Below are 26,236 nucleotides of genomic sequence, written 5' to 3'. Positions count from 1 at the left end.
TTAGGTCTAACATTCAAGTCTCTAATCCATCTTGAATTAATATTCGTATAAGGAGTAAGGAAAGGATCCAATTTCAGCTTTCTACTTATGGCTAGCCAATTTTCCCAGCACCATTTATTAAATAGGGAATCCTTTCCCCATTTCTTGTTTTTGTCAGGTTTGTCAAAGATCAGATGGCTGTAGATGTGTGGTATTATTTCGACCTCAGTATTTTTTAAGGGGCACATCTGAGTTCTTCCACACTGGCCACTTACACATTGCACAGGGTTAGTATCTGGGTTATAACAGTCAATGCATTGAATAGCATTTAATCTGTAAATTTGGAGGAGAAGTATGGCCATTTTAGCAATATTGATTTTTCCTATCTGTGAGCATGGAATGTTCTCTTCATTTGATAGGGTTGAGGGTGGCAGAAGGGAGAGGAGCAGAAATCTCTGGCAATTGGGCATATGTTGCTATTTTTGGCTTTAGTGAGTGAGCTCCTGAGATCTTCCCATGGGAGGATCTGTTGACCCAGGGACCCAGAACCAGTGCAACCCAAGACCAGTGGGTGAAGTCGAAGAAGTGTCCACCCAATGGCATCTTATCTATCCTCAGCTTGTAGACCGTGGCCACCCCCCTGCCCCCATTCTCTTTGTTCTCAGCCCCACCAACCAAAATGTACCTGTTCCAGAATCCTTTTTCTTGAGGTCCTGTTCTGTGCTAAGTGGAAGCTAGCTAACACGCTAATTCTTCCACAGTATATTTTTAAATGGAACCACTGCAAGCGTGAGAACTTCAGAACGGTGGTAGGCTGTGGAGAAAATAAGACGGGGGAGTGTAAGTCTGTCACTTTCCAACTCCTAATTAGCCCATGTTCGCGGCTGATCCTGAAAAAGGTTTCTTTTGCTATTGATGATAGAATGTCTATCAAACAGAACTGATGTAATAGCAAAATATTATACATAGATTTTCAGTTGATGCACTCTCTCCTAAATAACTTGGTGTGTGTGTACATGTGAGTATGTGTGCAGGATGTTAGAGAAGATACATTAAGAAGTGCGATACTTAGGTACGTACATTCTTCTAGAGCATCTCTTCTCTTGTTTTATGCTTTTTTATTTTTTAGAGATAGTGTCTTTGTCACCCAGGCTGGAGTACAGTGGCATGATCCTAGCTCTCTGTAACCAGAAACTCCTGGGCTCAAGCAAGCTTGCCAGATGGATGTGCACCACCATGCCTGGCTAATTTCCCCAGGCTGGACTCGATCTCCTGGGCTCAAGTGATCCTCGTTCCTTGGCCTCCCAAAGTATTGGAGTTACAGGCCACTGTGAGCCACTATGCTTGGGCTTCTTAACTTTTCTTAAGTCACTGACTTTTTAAAATAATAGAGTGAAAACTACAACCCTGATCCATAGAGAAGTGCATGTGATGGTTCTAATTTCTGCAGGCTTATGGATCCCATTGTGTTCATCCATGAATTCTTTAGAGGTCCATGTAGCTCAGATTTAGAAATTCCAGAGTTGGGTGAAGATAACACTAATATGTTTGCAGGCAGTGTGGACATAGTGATGCAATTTTTTTTTTTTTTTTTTTGAGACAGGGTCTTACTCTGTCACCCAGGTTGGAATGCAGTGGCACAATTTCGGCTCACTGCAATCTCCATCTCCCAGGTTCAAGCGATTCTTCTGCCTCAGCCTCCCTAGTAGCTGGGACTACAGGCATGTATCACCATGCCCAGCTAGTTTTTGTTTTTAGTAGAGATGGCTTTCACCATGTTGGCCAGGCTGGTCTTGAACTCCTGGACTCAAGCGATCTGTCTGCCTTGGTCTAGTGATGCTATTTCTTAAAGGAGATGTTTCTTGGAAATTTGTATGAAACTTTAGATGATTTTTAATGCATCACAGAACTCATTCTTGATGGCTTCTTTTAAAATGTTGCTAAGTGCCTCCTTATTAATCTGCTTAAATTTACATTTAGTTAAATAAGAATTTGTAAACCTGTAGCTCCCAGGCTTGAATGGAACATGGTGTGGGCACATGCAGATTTTTTTAAAGGGAATACCCTTCCCATTTCCATTTTTCGTTTTGTTCTTTAGCTTCGTAGGCCAAAACCACTTGAATACAATTGATAACCAGTTAACCAACTCATTGACCTTGCATTTTGCTGTTTCGGTCTGAACTCTCTTTTGTCTAATTTTTCTGCTATTTCTTTAGCTTTTTTTTCCCCCTGCCTAAATATTCTTTGTTCTAGTCACCTGATTTTTTCTAAAATCTGAAGTTCCTACCCCTCTCTCTGAATTTTGCTCATCCTTCAGAAAGTTGAGATGAATGCTCATCTTTCTCTGTGAAGCCCTCCTTTTCATCCAACTGAACCAGCCCTGTGTGGAAAGAAATGCAAGGCACCCCACAGCCTGCGGGACCATCAAGAACAACACCTATGTAATAACTTCAGCAGGAGATGAAAGGGAAAGAGCAAATTTGTTGAACCCGCACTCTGTATCACGTGGAGGAAACAGGTGTAAAGTGGTTAAATGACCAGAAGGAGGGAAAGACAGAGCTTTCTGCACGGCTTCCAAGTGGCTGCTCCACCATGTCCCCTGCTGTCTCTGCAAGTGATGTGTGTGTGCACTTGAGATGTCCCATCAGGTCAATCTAGGAGCACCATGGACGAAGTGTCCCTGTGGCTCTGGATCCTTACTCATTCCAACAGAAGAACAGGGACAGTTCCTAAGGTTAAAAGCCATATTTGTGTTAGTTCAGAGGGAAAGGTCAAAGCCCCTATGTGGATTTGGTGGATTTTCCTAGCCCTGGGCCTTGTCCTTTCCCTCCCCTTCCTGCCCTCCTCATGCAGTGACCCTAACGATAAGGTCCAGTAGGAAGAGAAGCAGTCCAGTTTTGGCCTCTTGCTGGATTAATTCCCTTTTTTTTTTTTTTTGAGACAGGGTCTTTCTTTGTTGCCCAGGCTGGTGCAGTGGTGCAATCTCGGCTCACTGCAGCCTTAACCGCCACGTTCAAGTGCTCTTTCCACCCTAGACTCCTGAGTAGCTGGGACTACAGGCATACACCACCATGCCAAGCTAATTTTTTGTAGAGGTGGGGTTTTGCCCCATTTGCAAGGCTGTTCTGAAACTCCTGGGCTCAAACAACCCACCCACCTCAGCTTCTTCCCAAAGTGCTGGGATTACAAGTATGAGCTAGTGCACCCGGCTAGATTAATTCTTAATTGTAAAAGAAGATAGAAACTAATGGCAAAACATGCTTTTTATGTGTGTGTGTAAGAGTGCAAGATAGAATGTGACTTGCTTACTGTCTACCTCGTAATACTAATAATCGAGGCTTACATGTAGATATACATTCATATATATTATACATAATAAAGACATGTACTCACATAAAAGAGCCTAGATCACTCCTTTTATAACACTGAGCTTGTTTGTCTCCATTGATGGGTTGAAGTTTTTTTTCATATTCTCTTTCTCTGTCTTCCCAGTGTTTTGGAATTTCCTGGGCATTTTTCCTACCCTTCCTTTTCTTGCCCTTCGCTGGGTGTCACTTCCTCCCCAGGCCACTGAATGCCATTGAATGCCATTTCCTTTCCTCTCGGTGCTGCTTCTCCCTCCCAGCTCCCCAGTTAAAGCTCTTTTTTCATGTATGACTTTGCTGGAGGGGTAGCGCATCAGAACTGGAGTCAATTTAGAAGCGGTATCCCTGCAAGAATTCAGAGTTCATATGTCCTCCTGAAGATGCTTTGGAAGTTAACACAAGATTCAGAAATTAATTTTTATATCCTCGGAGGAGAAGAAATCTATGCTTGTCAGTTTTTTAGGAGATTTGTTTGGTTATGCATACACACCTTTTATAGCTCAGGAACATACATTTTTGCATGTTTGGCTTTATACTCTAAAATCTACCTTATTACTTGCTTATACTTTTTCCTCTAATTTTCATGTAATTGATTTTTCACATTGCTGCTGAAAGAGTAGGACCATTGTGTTGCAGTGAGTTAAGCCAGGGATTTTTTTGTTTACTAAAGTGACTTAGGCTATAGAATCCTGAGGCAGCTCATGCTAGGATAGAGTGAGCATGTGCTTTCGGGGCACAGGTTCTCAGTAAATACTTGTTGTTTATTAACTGAAAGTAGCATTACCTTTGTTATTTATAAAGCTAATAATATTTGGAGAACTGTGTTATTTATAAAGCTAATATTTGTTGGCCTTTTTGGGGTAGATGCTTAGATATTTTGATATTTTATGTTTACCTTGAGGAACATGTAGAACCTTCTAAATGAGAATTTCACTGTTTCATAAACTTTATGTTTAAATAACCTAGAACTACTGTAATTCACTCCTTTAATAGCTGCTTTGGGTGAAATCCCATAAAATCTGTGAAGCCAGTTATCATTAGTATACTTTTGAACTTCAAACTCTTATGGTAATATGTAATAAGTTCATTATCCACCTTGTGTTTTTGGCCAAAAAACAAAGGTAATTAATCACTATAACTACAAATGACTTTTTTTTTTTTTTGCATATAAAGTGCTTTTCAGAGGAGAAAAGACTTGAATTCCCTAGCACACTGGATTAAGTCACTCAGTGGCAAATTCATAATGACCAAGGGTGGTCATGCAAAGAAATGTCACCTGCTATACCGCTCGGCTTCAAAACACTGAGCCCTAATGGCAGGATGCTGGGTGGTAGTGATGGCACGGACAGACTGGCTTGGGTGCAGCTGATTGGGGTGCTTTTTGAGCAAAAGCATCTTGTGGCCCTTGAGGCAAAGACACAAAGCTCTAAGGAGTGACCGACTCTGGGAGCCCAGGCACCACACAAAAACATAAGGACGGGAGCGCTGCTTGGGTGCAGCCCATGGGAGGGTCAGCGGGTCACACTTTGGTCTTTAGAGTCATATGGTTACCAGCGACAGCCGGGTTCTCTTCAGCTCCAGAAGGGCAGCACTAGACCCTGCACCATGCTAACGCACACCCCTGGCTGCCAGGAAGCCAGAAGCTGCTCTGAACACATGGTGCTTTCCATCCACAGCACAGGCATGAAATCTGGAGTTGTCCATCTTAAGCAATACTGATATTAGCATAAAATCCTGTGTGGGGAAGCAGAAGTTGACTAGAAAGGGTTTGCTTGTGGCACCCACATTGAACGTGTTAGCTATCTAGAGTATCATGTGTTTCATTTTTGTCAATCCCCCGGCTCAATAGGCATCTTCATTTGGATAAGATTGATTATTATACTCATCGCATTATTGCATAGGGTAAGGGACATATGTGTTGGATTGATAATCCTGATGCTGCCAATGAATTAAGTTTTCTGAACCAAAATATGGTTCCCAAAGCAGCAACATCAGCATCCCCTGAGAAGTTGCTGGAAATTCAGATTCTCAGGCTTTACCCCAAACTTACTAAATCAGAAACTCCGGGATATCCCTCCATCTGTGTTTTAGCAAGCCCTCTGGTGATTCTGATGTCTCTGTGGTTTGAGACCCACTGCCGTAGAGCAGGGCTGTCTAATAGAACGTTCTGTGGTGATGGAAATGGTCGGTATCCCTGCCATGCAGTAGTGGAACCACTAGACACCACATGTGGCTGTTGAGCTCTTGAAATGTGGCTGCTGTGACCAAACAATAGCATTCATCATTTTATTTAATTTTAATTAATCTGGGTTTAAATTCAAATAGCTGCATATAGCTAGTGGCTGTCCATCAGATAGCCCAGCCCCAGAACACACCCTGCTAATTATTATTGTGTAACTCCTAAAATGCTTAAGCTGTTGGTTGTGGAATTATTAATTTTAGATCATGGGACAGAATCTTCCTTACTCAATTCAACAGAATTGAAATGCAATTGTTATAACTTAAGTAGTTGATTTTGATTCTTCATGTGGAGGGGAGATAGTTTGCGGGCTGCTGGCCAGTTGAGGGAAGCCTGTTCTTGAGCTGATTGATTGTTGATTTTGTGAATGTGCATCAACTGCAGTGCCAGGTGGCTCATGCTTGTTGCAGATGTAACCAATGGTCGTAGATACATGTCCTTTTAGGAGTAAAGCTGTTGCTCAGGAAGGGGCTGTGTCAGTCCAGAAACCAGATGGACTCTGGTTTCTCCAGCCTGTCCAGCAAAGTGGAGGTGCTTCCAGCCAAAGAGAAGTTAATGAGCCCTGCAGGCACTTTGGTCTGACTGCAGGCAAGCAGGTTGGTTTTCCAGCTTCCTGGGGCACCCCTGGAGGAAGCAGATGGGATGGGAAGTAAACCTGACTGATATGAGATATCACACTTTTTCGGGCTGGGCTCCAGGCCCCTGTTCATGTTTTTAGTCACCTGGATAGTCTTGGTATCAGAGTTTACGTGAACCATGGCCAAGCTTATCGCCCATACAAATGTTTGTAGAATGATTGAATAGCAAATGAGATAGATGAATTACAGCCTATGGAAAGTCCTTCTGCTGCCAATTTATAGTTTGTGCTTTTGAGATAAAGATGTCTTTGGCTTTTACATTTGTATTTTCAAGTATATATATGTGTGTGTGTGTGTGTGACACACACATACATACACACACTAGGGAAGGAGGAACCTTTCAGGTCCCCAGTGGTTGATTTTCACCTTTGATCTGCATACTAGTATTCATAGCATGCTACTGAGTTGACTTTTTTATTTCTGTATAATAACAGCATATCGATCTGTTGCTAATCTGATATAATCTTTGTGTGTGTGTATGTGTATGTATGTGTGTGTGTCTATATGTGTGTGTGGTGTTGATCAAGATACATTACTCCAGAGGCCAAAATCAGAAACTAGGGAGGTCGAATATTTCATTATTTAAAATTGAGCTAATACAATGCAATGTTAAGAGGACAGCTCTTCAGATACTGGGTTATTTAAACAGCTTCAATGTACATCACCCAGAAAGGGATTTGGAGGTTGCTGTCTTTCTTCTGGTGGCAATGCAAGAAAACCAAAAGAAAAAAAAAATTGCACTTAAAAGATCCTATATGACAACTATAAGTATGGATGCTTCATAATATTCAATTTTATAGGCTGCTATGGTACACAAATTCTCTTTTGTGCATTTTTGCTCTGTTTCCCTCTTCATTGTCCATCTGAAACAAACTATGCCAAGCACTTAGCTAATGATATACGAAGAAGCATTTCAGCGGCCACTCAGAAGTGAGCGACTGCTTATGAAAAACCTGTAAAAAATAAGTAAGACTGATAGGTGAATTCAATGGTCCTTTTGGAGTTATATCTTTCTTTGCTTTGAAGAAAAACAAAATGTGCTGCTGCCATCCTTTGCTAGGAGTTCCATTCCCAGATTCACACTCAGCATTTATGCTTCCATGGCAGTACCACCAAACATAGCAGAACTGAAGAATTTGGAAGTGCTCAGCTTTTTAAATAACCAGATCAAGGAGCTGCGCACACAGATCAGCAGCCTTCAAAAACTCAAACACCTGAACCTTGGGTGAGTATCAGTGGAGGGGAAAGGATGGAGAGGAAGAGAGTGGAAGGGGCATGCTGGGTAGGGCCCAGGGAGGAATTTCATTTATATCATTGCACAGAAGTGGATTTCTAATTTCTTTTTGTGTTTTGGGCTTTAAAAAAAGTTTTATTGTTTTAATGTATCCTTTCGGTGGCTTACATTAGTGAATATTTGAGAGCTAATTGAGAAGCTAATAGTTGGCATAATAAGGAAGTTAAATTTTTACTGTATTTTGTGTCCAGTAAAATTTTATCTCAGTTCTGTTGACCAAGAAGGGACTTATTTGCATAGCATGAACTGGCAGACAAGTTGTAATACGGTTGATTTTTTTCCTCTCTGTGTTAAATAGGAATGGTTTACAAAGCACCTTCATATCGTGGAGGGAAGAATATATTCCCTAATGTTGCTTCATTCATTTTTGCAATTCTTCTCTGTAGTTGAGAGGTGACAATTCTCTGTCTTTCTTTATGCAAAGGTGAAGAGAGGAGTTTTGATTCAACTGAGGTTGCAGAACTAGGTAGCAGTAAATAATAATAATGATAACCTGTCTTCATGTATTGCTTTGCAGCACTTGATCCTCTCAACATTTGTGAGGTAGGGAGGGCAGGTTTTAGTGCTTTCATTTTATACAGAAGAAGCCAAGCCTTTTCAAAGGGGCTAAGGGACTGGGTTCTGGTCACCCCTGAGGTTAGTGGCCAAACTGGGAAGAGAACCCCATAGGTTATGGGTCTAAAGGCTCCATCAGACTCCATTGACAGGGTTTGGATCTGTGTCCCCACCAAATCTCATGTGGAATTGTAATCCCTGGTGTTGGAGGTGGGGCCTGGTGGGAGGTGATTAGATCATGGGGGCGGAGCTCTCATGAATGGTTTAGCACCATCCCCTCTTGGTAGTGTCCTTATGATAGTGAGTGAATTGTTGCAAGACCCCTCGTGCTATCCTTCTCCTGCCATGTAATACACAGGCTCCTGCATTGCCTTCCACCATGAGTAAAAGCTCCCTGAGGCTTCCCCACAAGCAGCGGCTGTCATGCTTCTTATACAGCTGGTAGAACCATGAGTCAGTTAAACCTCTTTTCTTGTAAGTTACCCAGCCTCAAGCATTCCTTTATAGCAATGGGAGAACAGACCAACATGTCCATACACCCAAATCGGAACTGCGGAATCAGAATCCCATCTTCATTGGCACAGCTGTTAGATGAAACTGCCCATTCATGCTCCAGTCTCTGTGCAAAGTCGTATATTCATTAAATTTTAGCCACTAAATGCTTTGGTTAAGTTAGTGATTGATGTGGAGTGGCAATAGATGCTGGTCAGATATTTGCCTTTTTTAAAATTTACTTATGTATTTTATGAGATGGAGTCTTGCTTTGTCACCAGGCTGGAGTGCAGTAATGTGATCTTGGCTCGCTGCAACCTCTGCCTCCCAGGTTCAAGCGATTGTCCTGCCTCAGCCTCTCACATAGCTGGGACTACAGGCGCACGCCACCATGCCCAGCTAATTTTTGTATTTTTAGTATAGGCGGGGTTTTACCATGTTGGCGAGGATGGTCTCGATCGATCTCTTGACCTCGTGATCCACCCACATGACATCCCAAAGTGCTGGGATTACAGACGTGAGCTACCACGCCCAGTCACAAATGACATATTTAAACACTCACAGTACTGCCTGCCTGGGGCCTAGGAATTGTCGGTTTTTTGGCACTGTTCAGTATAATGTGTGAGACAGGCAGCTGTAAGGTCAGAGGTCAGGCTAGACAGGGAATCCTGGATATCTGCTGTTCAGTGAATGAGGATTTACTAAGTTCCCAATCGCATACCAGGCATGGTTCTAGCTACTGGCCATCCAGCCCTGATGGAGCTTCCATTACAGTTGAGGAAACCAACTATAAACAAATAAATGTTTATAATAATGACAGGGAGTCAAAAGTGGTAATGAAAGGCCTCTGTGCTAAATAAACAAGTTCCTCCAGGGCGTGGTGGCTCACGCCTGTAGTCCCAGCGCTTTGGGAGGCTGAGGCTGGCAGGTCAGCGGAGGCCAGGAATTCAAGAACAGCCTCGTCAAGATGGTGAAACCTCATCTGTACTAAAAACACAAAAATTAACTAAGTGTGGTGGTGTGCACCTATGATCCCAGCTATTCTATCCAGGAGGTTGAGGCAGGAGAACTGTTTGAACCCAGGAGGCAGAGGTTTCAGTGAGCTGAGATCATACCACTGCACTCCAGCTTATGTGACAGAGTGATACTACATCTCAAAAATAAATACATAAATAAATAAATGAGCTCCAATTTTATCATGCTGACTATTGAGAAATTTGCATAGCCGAGTAGTGGATATGAGATATGGTCAGATTTTCCTACAAAAGATCAGTGTGGAGAAGAGGGTGGAGGTAGGGAAACTAGAGGTTAGGAGACCAGTAAGAACATGAGCTTCATGTCCCATGTGAACTAGGACAGTGACAGTGGAGGCAGGGAGAGATTTTATATGAAAACTATACAGGTGGTAACATTGACAGACAGTAACTGATGGGGTGGAATGATACCTATGTTTCTGTGTTAACTGAAAAATAGAACAGATGGAGACAGGTCTGTGAAGAAAATAATATGCTCAGGTTTTGTTCTGTTTGGTTTGAGGCACCATAGGGCAGAGCTGTAAACTTTTCAAACTTTTCTTTTTCTTTTCCATTTTTTTTTTGTTTTGTTTTGTTGTGTGTGTGTGTTTTTTTTTTAAATTTTGGGACAGAGTTTTGCTCTTCTTGCCCAGGCTCCAGTGCAATGGTACGATCTCAGCTCACTGCAACCTCTACCTCCTGGGTTCAAGTGATTCTCCTGCCTCAGCCTCCCGAGTAGCTGGGATTACAGGCACGCACCACCACACCCAGCTACTTTTGTATTTTTAGTAGAGATGCCATTTTACCATGTTGGTCAGGCTGGTCTCGAACTCCTGATCTCAGGTGATCCGCTCACCTTGGCCTCCCAAAGTGCTGGGATTACAGGCATGAGCCACTGTGCCCAGCCCTAAACTTTTCTTTTTCAATGAATGCATCTTAGTTGCCTTCTTGTTCTCTTTGGAGTTGTTTGCACTTTTGGCTGTCGTTGCTTTATTGATTGTGTAAAGCTTTTTGTATTTAATTACGTAGCTGCATGGATGGAGTTGTCAAAGTTTGAAGAAAACCTCCCAGTTCTTAGGGAAAGGAGCTAAGATGGGTTTCACTAAAGGATGCCTCTGTCCTCAAATGGCATAAAGAATTATGTTCACACAGTAAGGCAAGTTATAGCGAGGACTCCTTATTCTAAGGAGCCAGGGTGAAAGAAAGCATACACACAGGAGATCACAAAACGGAGCAGGGAAGCCACTTGCATGCGTGATCCAAAAGGCACCCTCAATAAGAACTTGCTTTCAAAGTTTTATATAGTATTTGCGGTTTATTCTGTTGGTTGTAAGACATGAGATAATTTTAGGCCACCTGAATAAATAAAAGAAAGTTTATTTCTGTTCTTAATTCCTTAAATGCAGTTTATTTCCTAGAGTTATTTTCCAAAAAATGTGAAACCACACATGTTCCCATTATCCTATTTCTAGGATAACTTCACAGCAGGACCACTGTGCCCAACTATTCAGAAATAACGTTTGACCTCGTTTGTTGCTAGAGCTTGTCTCATGAACACATAGACGTTTTTATTAAGTACCGTGTGGGGTACTTATGGATTTGGATTATTTATTTATTTATTTATTTATTTATTTATTTATTTATTGAGACAGGGTCTCGCTCTGTCTCCCAGGCTGGAGTGCAGTGGCGTGATCTCCGCTCACTGCTACCTATGCTTCCTGGGCTCAAGTGATCCTCCCACCTCAGCCTCCTGAGTAGCTAGGACCACAGGTAGGTGCCACCACACCTGGCTAATTTTTGTAGTCTTTTTTGTAGAGACGGGGTTTTGCCATGTTGCCCAGGCTGGTCTCGAGCTCCTGAGCTCAAGCAATCTGCCTATGCTGGCCTCCCAAAGTGCTGGAATTACAGACGTGAGCCACCGGGCTCAGCCTAGATTTTTTTAATATTTATTTTTGATAACTGTGAGTAGGTCACTGTGGAGTTGTGAAAAATTAGTGTCTTTAGCCAAGAAGGTTTTATTGAAGCTGGAGGTGCTCAAGACAACCTGCAGAGAAGAAACTGCTCTGAAAAGGAGCCTGTACAGACCTTTCTGGGGCTTTAGAAGAAAAGGAAAACAGATGCTGAATAGCCTTAGACACCCTGGTTTTATAAATTTCTCCATCATATGCAGACATTTGCCCACTTCCAACACACATTTGAAAAATCTTCCCATGCAAACAAAGAATTGATACCAATTGGCATAGCTGAGCCCTACAAAGCTTTATGTTTCAACACCTGAAGTCACCTGAGATTAAGCAACCGTGGCACAAATAGTAAAACCACACTTGATATTTGGACCATCCGAAGTGGCTTGTCATGAGGTGAGCTTGCTCACTTAGGGCTGATTCAAAATTTTCTCTCAAATCTTTTGAAAAATAATTCTAGCAACGGCTCTCCTTTCCTGAGAAGCCACATGTGAACCATGGATCGGGTGTTGGGTGCTTCACATATTTTCTCTCTCATCCTCCCAGTGATCCTGCCCTGAAGATGTTATCAGCCTTATTTTATACTTGAGGAAATTCGGTCTCAGAGAAGCTGAGTAACTTGGTCAAGGTCACACAGTTAGCAAGTGCTGAAGCCAGACTCCTCACCTAGCTGTCTCCTACCTTAAAGCTCCATTCTGTTCCTACTCCCCCTGTAACCTCTCATGGAAACCTTGATTGCTAGCAGTGTCAGAGTGGGGCCCTGAACGTGGAATTCCTACACGTGGAAATGTGGATGGATGGAGATGGATGTTAGCACCTTCTGGGGGGAAGGGGGACAGCCAGCATGTTCCAGCCTTCACTCTGCGGAAAGATGCCAACAGGTCACCATGCACATGGTCTGGGCTCTGAAGAGGTGGCCAGAAGTCTCTGCAGTTCCTTGCTCCGTTTGTAGCTGGGACTGTTGCTAGCAGTTCTTCTGAAGTTTCAGCGTTTGTTTAAGGGCTTCCTTTCTGCCTCCCAGGGTGGTGTGCCTACTACTGTTACATACTGCTGTCAGCTGCACATGGGACTCTGCTGTGTTCCTTACACGTTGTAGGTATTGTTTTGTCACTCAAAGGAAAAAGGAACCTTCGGTTAAGTAGATTCTTGCCACCAAGAGGTGGAGGGGCTCCAGGCTTCCTGTGGGCTGGAGATTGAATGGGAGCTCTCTCTCAAGTGAGATACCTCTTCCCTCTAAGCCTGTTTAACTGTGGATTTCCTGTACCTAATATTGCAAAAGTGTATTTCTTTATTTGCAGAGAAAAATGTTAAGGAATCAGCAGTTTTCAAAAACGGATAACTTAAAGCAGTGTTTAAAGACAGAAGCACCTAGAGTATGCTTCTCTACCTTCCTTTCTGTCTCTGACTTGCACTTCTTCTCAGAATCCTTGCATAGGAGCCCACAGGTCTGGAGTGGCTTTGGCCTCCATGAGGTACAGGGTGCTTCCAGACACACGTCACCCACTTCTGAAGTCTTTGCTCCTTACTCTCTCTTAGGCTGTTTTTTCATCTCAAGATGGCATTAATTACAAGCTCCATCTTGCCTATATTACAAGGTAGTTTTAGTGAACAAGCGAAGTACTTGCCATAATGTGCTTCACAAATTGTGACTTCATGGAGAATGTTCATTGTTGCTGTCATGGCAGTAGATAGTCGTGAAGGTAGTTTTGTTGGGTGTAGTCTGTCTGGGACGTTTTCTGCCTGAGATGGGGAACCCACATTTCCATTTTGGTTTCCCGCTCTGCTGTCTGCTGTTTCTGGTGAGGCCCGCTTGGTAGGACTGGACTGAGCTTGATCTGTTATGAGAAGCATTGATGACTGGAATGATTTTTATTGTCACAGTCCCTTCCACCTTTCAATATCTGTCAACTTTTATTAAAGTTTTTTTTAAATTGGCTTTTAAGTATGCTCAAAGGGAACTGCATTGAGAAAAATAAGGGGCTTAAAGAAAAGGATAAAAGATAGTGTAGAAAAAAATCCCTTAACATCACACACTGGGGCCTGTCGGGGGGTGGAGGGCTGGGGGAGGGATAGCATTAGGAGAAATATCTAATGTAAATGATGAGTTGATGGGTGCAGCAAACCAACATGGCACATGTATACCTATGTAACAAACCTGCATGTTGTGCACATGTACCCTAGGACTTAAAGTATGATTTAAAAAAAGAAAAAAATTTCCTTAGACTTCACTGGAAACATGCAGACACAAACACACACACGCACCCTCACACACACCACACACACATACTGCATAAACACACATACCACTACACCCCTACACACACCCCATACACATACCACACCATACCACATCCTTACCCCCCACACACACACCACACACATACCACACATACCACCACACCCTCCACACACACACCACACACATACCACACACACCACCACACCCTCCACACACACACCACACCACACACACACACCACAACACACACACACCCCACACCCACCCACACACACCACACACACACCACATCCCCTCCACACACCACACACATAGCACAGCTCCCACACACCACACGTAACACCCCCGTACATACACACATAACACTACATACAACACTACATACACCCACACACACTACACACACCCACACACACCCCCACACCCCCCCACACACAATTGACCCTTGAGCAACACATGGCTTGAGGAAGCAACACGCTGAACCCCCATGTAGTCAAAAATCCACACATAACTTTTGACCCTGAATAAACTTAATTACTAATAACCTACAGTTGACCGGAAGCCTTACCAAAACATAAATGTCGATTAACACATATTTTGTGTGTTATACGTATTCTATTATTCTATTCTGCATTTCTTTTTTTTTTTTTTTTTTTTTTTGAGGCAGTCTCGCTCCGTCGCCGAGGCTGGACTGCAGTGGTGCGATCTCGGCTCACTGCAAGCTCCACCTCCTGGGTTCACGCCATTCTCCTGCCTCAGCCTCCAGAGTAGCCGGGACTACAGGCACCCGCCACCACACCCGGCTAATTTTTTGTATTTTTAGTAGAGACGGGGTTTCACTGTGTTAGCCAGGATGGTCTCGATCTCCTGACCTCAGGATCCATCCACCTTGGCCTCCCAAAGTGCTGGGATTACATGTGTGAGCCACCACGCCCGGCCGCTTCTATTCTGCATTCTTACAATAAAGTAAGCTAGAGAAAAGAAAATGTTATTAGGAAAGTCATAAGGAAAACAAAGTGCATTTACTGTTCTTTAAGTGGAAGTGGATCATCTTAAAGGTCTTCATCCTCTTCTTCATGTTGAGTGGGCTGAAAAGGAAGAGGAGGATTGATCTTGCTGTCTCAGGAGTAGCAGAGGCAGAAGAAAAATATCCATGTGTCATTGGACCCACTCAGTTCAAACCCATGCTGCTCAAGGGTCAATTGTATGATTTAAAAAATGTTTAAGTTATGATAAAATACACGCAAAATATACTGTCTGGCCGGATGCAGTGGCTCACTCCTCTAATCGCAGTACTTTGGGAGGCCAAGGCAGGTCGATCACGAGGTCAAGAGATCAAGACCATCCTGGCCAACATGGTGAAACCTTTCTCTACTAAAAATGCAAAAATTAGCTGGGCTTGGTGGCACGCGCCTGTAGTCCCAGCTACTCAGGAGGCTGAGGTGGGAGAATCGCTTGAACTGGGGAGGCGGAGGTTGCAGTGAGTGGAGATCTCACCACTGCACTCCAGCCTGGGCAATAGAGTGAGAATCCATCTCAAAAAACAAAAAGCAAACAAACAAAAAAAGTACTGTCTTTGTAGTATACAGTTCAATGGTGTTAAGCGTATTCACATCGTTGTTCAGCCAACCTCTAGAATGTTCTCATCTTGCAAACCTGAATCCTACACCCATTAAAAAACATCTCTCCATTACCCCTCCCTCCAGCCCCTGGCCATCACCATTCTAACTGAAGATAACTTTGAATGTTAGCAGTTGTAGGAAAAAACAAAAAAACAAAAATAAACAAACAAACAAAAAACACACATGATTTTCCCTTCTAAAAGGAATAAATGAAATGAAATAAAGCAAAAGTCTGAAAACTACAAAGCTTCAATGTGTATAGTTTGAGATATTATCACTACACTCATAAGGAAATTTTTCTTTACAAGGACAGATATTTTTTGATGGTTTGAGTTTTTCTGTAAACCAGTGATTAAATTTCGCGACAACTAAGAAATTTTCGAATGTTTCAGGAATATATAAGCTCTCTGACTAAAATTATTAGTCTAAATAGGACAACATACCACATCCTCTCATTTATATGTGGAATGTAAAAGAGTAACCTTATTGAAACAGGGAATAAAATGGTTACCAGAGGCTGGAGGGAGAGAAGAATTGCAGAGATATTAACCAAAGGACATGAAATTTTAGTTAGACAGGAGAAGTACATTCAAGAGATGGATTGTACATCATGGTGACTGCAGTCAATAACAATATGTGGTATACTTGAAAATTGCTAAGAGAGTGAATTTTAACTATTCTCACCACAAAAGACAAAAAAAATGACAAGCATATGATACAAGGCAATGTGTATATTAAATACTGTGATTTAAGCCATTCCACGATGGATTGTACGTATATCAGAAGCATCATGTTGTACACCATAGGTATGTGCAATCTTCACTTGTCAATGTAAATTTTAAATAACTGCTTTTTTAATTAAAAAAAAAAAATAGGATGGACTTGGTGGCTCATGCCTATAATCCCAGCATTCTGGGAGGCCGAGGTGGGAGAATGGCTCGAGCTCAGGAGTTTGAGACCAGCCTGGGCAACCTGGCAAAAACCCATCTCTGCAAAAAATATCAACATTAGTGGGGTGTGATGGTGTGTGCCTATGGTCCCAGCTACTTGGGAAGTTGAAGTGAAAGGATCACTTGAGCCCGGGGAGGTGAAGGCTGCAGTGAGCTGAGATCGTGCCACTGCACTCCAGCCTGGGCAACAGAGCAAGGCCCTATCTCAAAAAAAATAAAAATAAAAATAAAGTATAAAGTGACTCTAGGATCATGGCACTCTCTTACGCTTTCAGCCTGTGAAGCAGAGGTGCCCTTGATAATCTGTATAAATGTGTCTTTGGTGTCCTGACAGATTTTTGTCCCCCTGCAACAGCATGAACAGGCTGAACACTGCCACGAGGCTTCAGCTCCCTGCCAGCTCTTGAGGTTCTGGACTTGACTTACAACAACTTGAACGAAAATTGCCTTCCTGGAAACTTCTTCTACCTGAGTAAGAAACTTTCAGTTTTATAAATTTCCTGAACACTATACTTTGCATTCTAAGAGTGAAATGTATTTGCCAGGACCTAAATAAACTCCAAGAGAAATTATTGGACAGAGATATTTTTTACTTTAGAGACTCCTTTTGAATATTTCTTTGTAGCTCAGCAGTATGTGCATTTGATATGTCGTTATGTGACACCATTGGGCTGAAGTGGACTTAGTAGTGTCATATTAACATTCTGAGAGAGATTATGTACCGAAATGAGATCAAGCCTCACATTTAGCTAAGAGACTTGACTTTCTTTTTAAATAGCATGCCAAAAAAAGGTATCCTCCCATGTTGGTATGAATTCTTTGTGTGATATTTGCCCAGGATGTCCCAATCAATTATTTATAAAATATTTATTAATAAATAACCAACAGAATTTTAAAATTTCCAGCCAGGATTCTTATCTTCAGCCTTTTAAAAGTACTCTTATTGACCTATTTATCCAGTACACAGGCATTAAGAAATTACTGGCCAACTTATATGGCATTCAGAAAATCTGAATTTTCTGAGCTGGTCTCTAAAATTTCACTTTTTACCTTATGTACATTATCCCTCTATGACTTTCTCAAGCACATGAAACCAACTGTAAAATATTTTCTTGGGTGGTGGAGCACCTGCTTTTATGATGTTATATTAATGTACAGTTCTGGAGTCTGAGCTCCAAAGATCACTTGAGGCTGGGAGTGTAAGACCAGCCTAGGCAACATAGAAAGACCCTGTCTCTAGAAATAAAAATTTAAAAATTAACCATGTAAATTAAATTAGTAGCATGTGCCTGTAATCTTAGCTAATTGGGAGGCCAAGGTAGGAAGATGGCTTGAGGCCAGGAATTTGAGGCTGCAGTGACCCACTGCACTCCAGTCTGGATGACAGAGCAAGACTCTTATCTCTAAGAAATAGATACTGATAAACAAAACATACACCTAATTATACTCAGCTTTTTTGGTTGAGGATAAACAGATGCTTTAGAATTCTAGCCTTCAGTAGTTTGGAATCGTATTATCATTGTGTAATAATTGTGAACAAATTTCTGACTAGTGATATTCTGCTTAAGTTAGGATTTACTCTGTTAACTTCATGCCATTATTTTAACCCCTTTGTCTTCATTTACTTTTGTCCTTAAGGCTGTAGAAACAAGCAGTAATAATTAGTCAGATTATGGAACTGATGAGCTATGGTTATAGCCTCCATCACCAGAAAGCCTTTCATTAATTTTTAACACCGTGCTATTTACATAGGAAAAGATCTATTTTAACATAGTTGTATTCACTTGAAAGAACCTTTTTGCCCTAGGTATCCATAAAAGTGGCACAGTAGTTTTCTTTGTTTTACGTTGGATGCAAATGGAGAAATAAATGTGAATCAAAAGTAATCTATGAGAAAAATAGCAATCTGTTTTCAAAATGTGTTAAAACTCTGCGCCCCAAAATGCTGGTGCCCACATTGTTAATTGCATCAGTCCTCTTGGATATAGATGTTTTCCTGGACACATCAGATGCATGATAAGCCATTAAATCTTGGTTTGACCTGCTTGCTATCATTGGGAGCCCTAAGTATGTCAAAGGCTTTTCACCAAGCCAGCGTTATTAATCAAAGCTGACTCCCTTGTATTGATCAGACCTCAAATGGTTGGGTTCCATGACAACATGTTTATACATTGCTGTTTAATTTGCGGCCACCCTGTGTGCACTCTATCTAAGTGATAATGATTTTGAAATCCTGCCGCAAGATATCGGGAAGTTCACAAAGTTGCAGATAGTAAGTTATCTAAATTCTAAGAAAATCAAATCACTGCTGCAGTCTTGTAGGGGTAGAATCAAGTCAATTTGAGCAGGAGTAAGGTTTGTTTTGCAGGAATAAACCACTACTCCTGGTAGTGTTTCTTGATTATCCACCGGCACTTGTAAACAAATGGGAAGGACTGAGCTTTAGTAAGAGAGAGGACATGGAGAAGGATGAGAGTTTCTGTGGAGCACCTTTTAATGTGAAAATGTGTTGACAACTCCTTGTTTTCTTCTGTTTAGCTCAACAATAGGGATAACGACCTGATCTCACTGCCTAAGGAAATCAGAGAGCTTACCCAGCTTAAAGAGCTCCACATTCAGGGGAACTGCCTCGCTGTTCTGCCCCCAGAACTAGGTAAGGTTGCTGATGAGTGAACTTATTTCTTGGTTTCATGAATAACTATTATCCTAATGTAGCAATTCTTAACAACCTCTCTCCTCTTCTTGGCAACTACTCCCCACCTAGACACCCAGTTCTGATCATTTGAGAACCATTTGTCGTTGATCAGAGTTCAGCTGTTACAGGTTTGACCTTCCCCGATGCTGTGTTCTGCAGCCGTAGTGTCCTGTGTCTTAGAAACTGCTGATGAAGGATGACCCTGCTCAGCTCCCTGCGTGATGCAGTGGAAAAAGCATGGGGTTAGTAGCCTTACTAACTAAGCCTTATTAACTAAGGTAAGTTAACCTTACTAACCAAGGTGAGGAGCCTTATCCGTGGCTCCTCATTGACTAGCCGGGTAAACTTTCTGGGTCTTGGTTGTTATTAACTTTATTTAAGTTTCACTCTTTTTAACCCCTTAATTTTTTATTGACTGGAAAAACTTTTACCAAAGAATTAAAGTAGTTGTTACGGCTACTTGAAAATGTTGATACCTCTGCTGGTTGTGAATTTGCCTCTCTCCTGATCCCATTTCTAGTAGGAATTGTTAAATCTGTTCTTGCTGGGAACAGGTCCTACTTCTGGCCACTGAATCCTAATCCTCTGCCAGGTCGTTCCTATTTCCAGACTGGGTTTATGTCCCCTGCCAGAAATAACTTCCAAGCCAGTCATTCTGTTACTGCTTCATTCCACTGCAAAAGGTTCACAAGTTCCCTTATCTTTTCTTGTGCAGACCCTCGATAGTCTCTAATTTCTTTAATCCTTTGAACCACATTGTTTTCTCAAACTGCAATTATTTGCTTTCTGCCCCAAAATACCATCATTTTTAAGAAACACATTGAGGAAGCAGTTCTTTAAACAAGTCTGGCGGTTTCAAGAGGCCATTTGTTAGAAATTAGAATGCAAGTACCAGGAGGGCAGGGACATTTTCACATTTGTTCCCTGGGGTGCAGTATGTGCTCAGCAAACATTGACTGAATGAATGAAAGAAGCAAGGACCTTGGATGGCAGGAGGTTAGGAAGGTTATGAGCAGGCTGATGGCACTAATGGTTACACATGAAGACTGAGACACAAAGCACGCCCATCAGCACTGAGAGTTCTGTTGGCAGCCTTATCAGTAGTATAAAGGGAAGGCAGTCATGTGATTTCCTGGAACAGCTGGAAAGTCCTGCCTCCTCTCTTCCCATTTCCCTTAACTCTCTTGTTAGTGTTAAAAGACCAGAGGATTATTTAATGATTTTTAAGGGCTGAGGAGCAACTCAACATTTCTCTTTATTGAGTTGCAAGCAGTCAAGTTTTGTTTAGGGAGCAGGGTTGCAGAATCAAGAAATGCTTTTTGCAAACAATTTCAAGGCAAAAAACTTCTTTTCAAAGGAGAGATCTTGGACTGGACATGGTGGCTCACACTTGTAATTCCAGCACTTTGGGAGGCCAAAGCGGGTGGATAGCTTGAGCCCAGGAGTTTGAGACAAGCCAGGGCAACGTGGTAAAACCCCATCTCTACAAAGTACAAAAAAATTAGCTGGGCATTGTGGTGCATGCCTGTAGTCCCAGCTACTCAGGAGGCTGAGGTGAGAGGATCATCAAAGCCTGGGAGGTCAGTGCCATGATTGAGCCACTGCACTCCAGCCTGGGTGACAGAACAAGACTCTGTTGAAAGGGGGAAAAAAAAAGAGAGAGATCTTGCACAGTGGTTAATAACCACAGATGTTACTTGCTTCCTCCCCAGCCTACTAAATCAGGATCCCCATGTGTGAGGTGAATTTTTGTATAACTTGGTGTAAAGCTCACTTAATGCCTCTGACATGTGCCTTGGTTAGCGTGGTTAGTAGAAACAGAAAAATAAATGTATATTTTGGTGTCATTTGATCTTATTTCATTTTTCAAGCAGTGAGGCAACGTAGGATATTAGATTAAACAACTATTTAATCAGACGGTAATTTGCCACAAAAATGTCTAGTTGAACCTACACATGCCTACGTATATATTTTGAAATCTTACTCATTTTGCTTATCTTGTTTAAATACTATATGAGATCATCTTTGTTCAACTTTTCTGTTAAGCTTTCCATTAACAAATCATGTATATATTTATTCAGGTGTAGAATTGAGGGGAAGGCTTTAAATGACTTGATTTTGCCAGTCAAATGTAGAAAAGTTTAATCTTAACATTTACCTGATAGCAGTTTTTCCCAATTATAGGCAAATACTTAGTTGTAAGTAAATGATAAACCTTTAGAAGTCAGTCACAAGCTAAACTCAAGATGAAGACAATGTACTATTTATTTTTGAATGGTGATTTTTTTAAAACGTCAACATTAACATATATAATACTAATGTAGTAACAGCTGTTATAATAATAGGTAGTATGTATGAAGGCCTGGAATTGCAAGGCACTATGATAAGTGTTTTTCCTGCAATATCGCCTACAATTATCATAAGAATTATAAGCAGACTTTTTAGAGGTGAGGACATTGAGGTGTAGAGAGGGTTGGTTGGTGACATGTCTGTCGGGGACACAGCTAGTGAGTCACAGAGGTGAGATTTGAACCTGGCAGTCCCTCCTCTGGGTCCAGCTTCCTGATCACGGTGAGGTCCTCTTTCCCACCCATATGCTGGTAAGAGGATTCCTAGAAATGCAGTTTTCAAGTTTGAACAAAACACAACCCTGGCACACCCTCCTGAAACAGCAGGCGGAGTTGCTGGGTGGTAAGTTGGAATCGACTTTGCCAGTGTGTGAGCAAGGCTAGCATAACACTTTGCAAAATGCAGCTGAGATGGCCTCTGGAAGACAAATTGCTGTCCCATTCCAAGTCAGTTGCATTGTCCCCATGTCTCTTTCCCCTCAACAAACATGACCCCCACTGGGAACGTCTTTTGTTTCTTTGTGTCCCCAACACCTGAGGTGACCATCTGGATGCTGCTCTGAGCTGGCTGATGGGCAGTGCCAGGCACTGATGATGCACATGAAGCTTATGCTGCAGGTTTGCTTCTGGGGGTGTTTTCAAGCATGGATGATGATCTCTCCCTGTATATTTTTTACGTATATGAATATACAAGATAAATGCTTTTGAGATTTCTGTGAAATTTCCTTTTGTAATAAATCCAGAGTTTATTAACTTCTAATCTTTTCGGTACTGGTATTTCAGCCAAGCAAGAGAATCTAGATGAGTTCTGATTTGTTGGGTCTGAGAACATGCAGGAACACAGCAAAATAAAGTCAGGGGCTTGGCTGGAGTTTCAATATGTGATTGTATTACTTTCCCTTTATTGTATGTCCTTGAATAAGCTACTTAAAGCGTTATGTCTGATTTCTAAGTAGTAAAGCACTTGCTTTCATATTAGTCTGTATACCTATCAAAAATGAGATGTAAGTTGAGTCTCTCATGTACCCATTCATTCATTTATTTATTCAGGTTAAGTTCCTACTTTAGGGCAGATCTTTGAGTCCAAGGAAATTGCTCTTCCAGTAAAGTAAGATTCACTTATTCAACAACTGTTTGTTGAGCCCCTGGTATTTGCTAAGGATTATGACAAGAGACAGAACACCCGTTATTGATGATGTTCTAGTGGGAGAGGACAGAAGAAAGAAAGAGAGAGAGAAAGAGAGAATATGAATGACAGACACATGATATTAAGAGCTCTGGGAAAAAATTGAGCATGGAAGGGAGTGTCTGGCTGGGGAAGGGGTAATCAGAGAAACCCTCACTCATAGAGTGGTGCCCTTTATGCAGAGGCTTAAAGGAAGGAGAGAGGTCTCCTGACAGAGAGAACAGTAAGTGCAAAGGTCCTAGGTGGGCTTGTGTTGAGGAAGATCAAGGCCAGTGTAGCGGGAACTGAGTGAGTGAAGGGGAGAGAGTTGTAAACAATGAGCTTATACAGGAAGTGGGGTCTGGTTCACATGGGAACTAGTAGGACATTGTCAGAACTCAGGCTTTCACTCTGTGAAATGGACACCCCAATAGCTGCTGCCATCCTAATCATCAGAATATGAGAATTTGTTACTTATGTAGGGAAACAGACTTCGATTATGGGCACTGGAGTCTTGAGATGGGGGGATTATCCTGGATTGCCCAGGTGAGCCCAATTTAATCACAAGGGTCCTCATAAGAAGGAGGAAGGAGGGTCAGAGATAGGAGTAGAAGACGTGGTGACAGGAGCAAGAGGCTGGAGTCACTCGTGGAAGGGGCCATGAGCCGAGGCAGGCAGCCTCCAGAAGCTGGATTTCTGCCCCCAACCCTGAAGCTCCGGAAGGAATGGAGCACTGTTGGCACCTCGATTTTAGTTCCATAAAATCCAATTCTTGGACTTGTGCACTGTAGAACATTAAGAGACTAGATTTCTGTTGTTTTAAGCCACCGCTTGTGGTCATTGGTTAGAGCAGCAAAAGGAAACTGATACAGATGGGAAGACATGGAAGGATTTTGAGCAAAGGCATAGCATGATCTGACTTTCTTATTTAGACGCAGAGTCTTATGTGATCACACAAGGTGGAGTGCAGTGGTGCAATCACAGCTCACTACAGCTTCCATCTCCCAGGCTCAAGTGATCCTCCTGTCTCAGCCTCCCAAGTAGCTGGGACTATAGGCATCAGCCAATGTGCCCCACTGATTTTCTCATTTTTTGTGCGTGGAAATGGGGTCTTGCTATGTTACCCAGGCTGGTCTCAAACTCCTGGGCTTGAGTGATCCTCCTGCCTCAGCCTCCTGAAGCGCTGGGATTACAGGCATGAACCATGGTGTGCAGCCCCTATTTTTCAGAGGAGTTCTTTGGCTGCTGTGTTGAAAATAGGCTGGAGGGCAACGGGAAAGGGTGGAAGCCGAGAAGCTGAGAGATAGGGGACTATTGTAGTAATCTTGGTGGGAGTAGATGCTGGCTTCATCCAAATGGTAATAGCAGTGATACAAGTAATGGTCGGATACTGGATCTGCTTCAGTGGCAAATCTAACAGGAATTGGTGACAGTTTAGGTGAGTGGGGAGAGAGTTAAGGTTAACTGTGAGGTTTTGGTCTAAGCAACTGGAAGGCTAGGAAAGGTCATAGGAAGAACAGATCAGGAGAGGGATTGAGGAGAGGAGGTCGTCCTGAGCTGAGTTTCAATATCTTAAATTTGAAATTCCTTTAGGGTATCTCATTGAGAAGGCAATGGGGTAGAAGAATCTGGAGTCCAGAAGAGACATCTAGGCTGCATATATAATTTGGGGCATTATCAGCATACATTTAAGGCTACAAATTGGATGAGATCCTATGGGTATGACTACAGAGAATGAAAGATTGAGCCGTAAAGCACTGTGTTCCTAAACACTGAAGCCAGAAGGATGGAGGATGTTTATGGGTTGGGCTGACTCCCAGGCAGACATCTGTGGTCAGTCAGCGACTGTGGCCCCCTCGGTTGGCACCACGAATGGCTCCCATTGCTGGGGCTGTGTGGTATGAAGAAAGGAAACTTCATAGGAAAAAGGGGTTCTCTTAGGCGGCCGATAGGGGCTATTCTCTTTTTCCTGACATCTGCAGTTAACTCTGCCAGGGCAGGGCAATGGAACGCACATAATTGAAATATCCTCTGGAGCCGGCCTGAATGCAGAAGTCTCTTTTTGGCCAGTATTTTCAGCCAGCATCCAGTCTCCTAAAAATCAGCCAACCATGTGGCTAACTGAAATTTCACCCTTTTTGTGTGTGTGTTCCTTTATATATTATTTCCTGGAAGAATTAATTAGTAGAGAGGATAATTGGTAGTGAAGAAAGGAAACTCAATATATGCCTTAACCAATCCTCAGAATAGGTCAAGAGCTCCCAGAGAAAAAACAAAAAGGTAATTTGGGAGCTGGCGGCATCACTTGGGGTTTGCGAGCAGTTCTCTGTCCCACTTCCGCATTTTCTCACCTGCGGATGAGACCGCTGTCATGTGAGTCGAATGTTTGGATTCTGTGTTTTGCATAATTCTCTTTGCTAAGCATTCCATGGTTTCTGCTGCTTGTTCTGAATTGGAATTGTTTCTGGTTTCTTGGCTTCTAGGCAATGATGGGACCTCTTCTCCTGCATTTGTTAGCCAGATGTGAGTAGAAGAAAGAGAAGAAAATCACATTGGTCTGCTCCGAATGCAACAAAACAAAGTGTTATTGATATCAACACCTTACTTGCACCAATCCAAACAGCCTGTGGGATGTATGTCTGCAATGCTGCATACACCTGGGACTAGCCAGCTCAGTGCCCTACAATATGTGCCAATAATCGATAGCATTTTTTACTACAGTAACTATGAAAACATAGTATTTTCTAGCATACTTGTGAAGAGTGGAAACAAATATTAATCCCCTTCAGAGAGTAAAGGATGTTATGAATTGAGAATTTCCTCCCAATTTGATTCTTCAGAATGAACAGAATTAACAGTGAGTGGATGTACAGTCCAAAATCTCTTCTGTTATATCTCTTAATCTTTTTCCTGTGGACACTGAGAAACTAAAGAAAAAAACTTTCTTTACTGAGGCAGGCAAGAAGGAAATCCAGTATCCTTTGTTTGATCAGTTAAGTACCTGATTATAAGTGTCTCATATATCTTCCCTTCTGTTATTGTCACTCTGTCAACTGGTTCCCAATTATTTTATCCAGAGGTTTAAAATGTTTTTTAAATGTAAACAGTAGAGAATACAAGTTAAGTGCTGGACTCTTCATCACTAGGCTTGGGTTCAAACCTCACTTTCCCACTCCCTTGTTCTGTGACCTTCAGATATTGATATGGCTTGAAAGGAAAGGAAAGGAAAAAACAGATCAAAATGTTTTAATAATCATGAATATATATGTATCTCATAATATACCCTTTATTTATGTCCAATGAGATTTAACATGTTCATCTCAGAAAGGGATAGATCAAGCTGCAATAAGTTTGCATACATAGAAGATCTAAATAGCATGACTAATAAGTTTAAAATTAGATAAATGTAGAATCACAAAATATAATTTTTTAAGCATACATATAATATTTGTAAAAATTGACCAGATACAAATCGCATAGTAATTCTCAATAAATTTTAGAAAAAGGAATAGCATTGTATAAACTGTGTTATTTATCACAATGAGGTAGAAGTAGAAAATTACTAACAATTATTAATAAAAGTAGAAATTAACAAAAATGTTAGCTAATAAAAAATTAAAAGTCCATATGTCTTGAAACAAAAACACATGCCACTAAATGCATCTTATCTGATTAAGA

At 41.9% G+C, this 26,236-nt stretch overlaps 1 pseudogene; it reads left to right on the top strand.

Moving 5' to 3' along the window:
- The window catches only part of LOC108541960 (ras suppressor protein 1-like), a 167,504-nt pseudogene extending 141,960 nt beyond the window's left edge, over positions 1-25,544 (top strand).
- The last annotated feature ends 692 nt before the right edge of the window (positions 25,545-26,236 follow it).

The sequence above is a fragment of the Rhinopithecus bieti genome, unplaced genomic scaffold (assembly GCF_001698545.2).
Source record: "Rhinopithecus bieti isolate Rb0 unplaced genomic scaffold, ASM169854v2 scaffold_20310, whole genome shotgun sequence".
Taxonomy (NCBI): domain Eukaryota; kingdom Metazoa; phylum Chordata; class Mammalia; order Primates; family Cercopithecidae; genus Rhinopithecus; species Rhinopithecus bieti.
The sequence above is the reverse complement of the archived record's forward strand: the minus strand, read 5'-3'. Positions and strand labels throughout refer to the sequence as shown.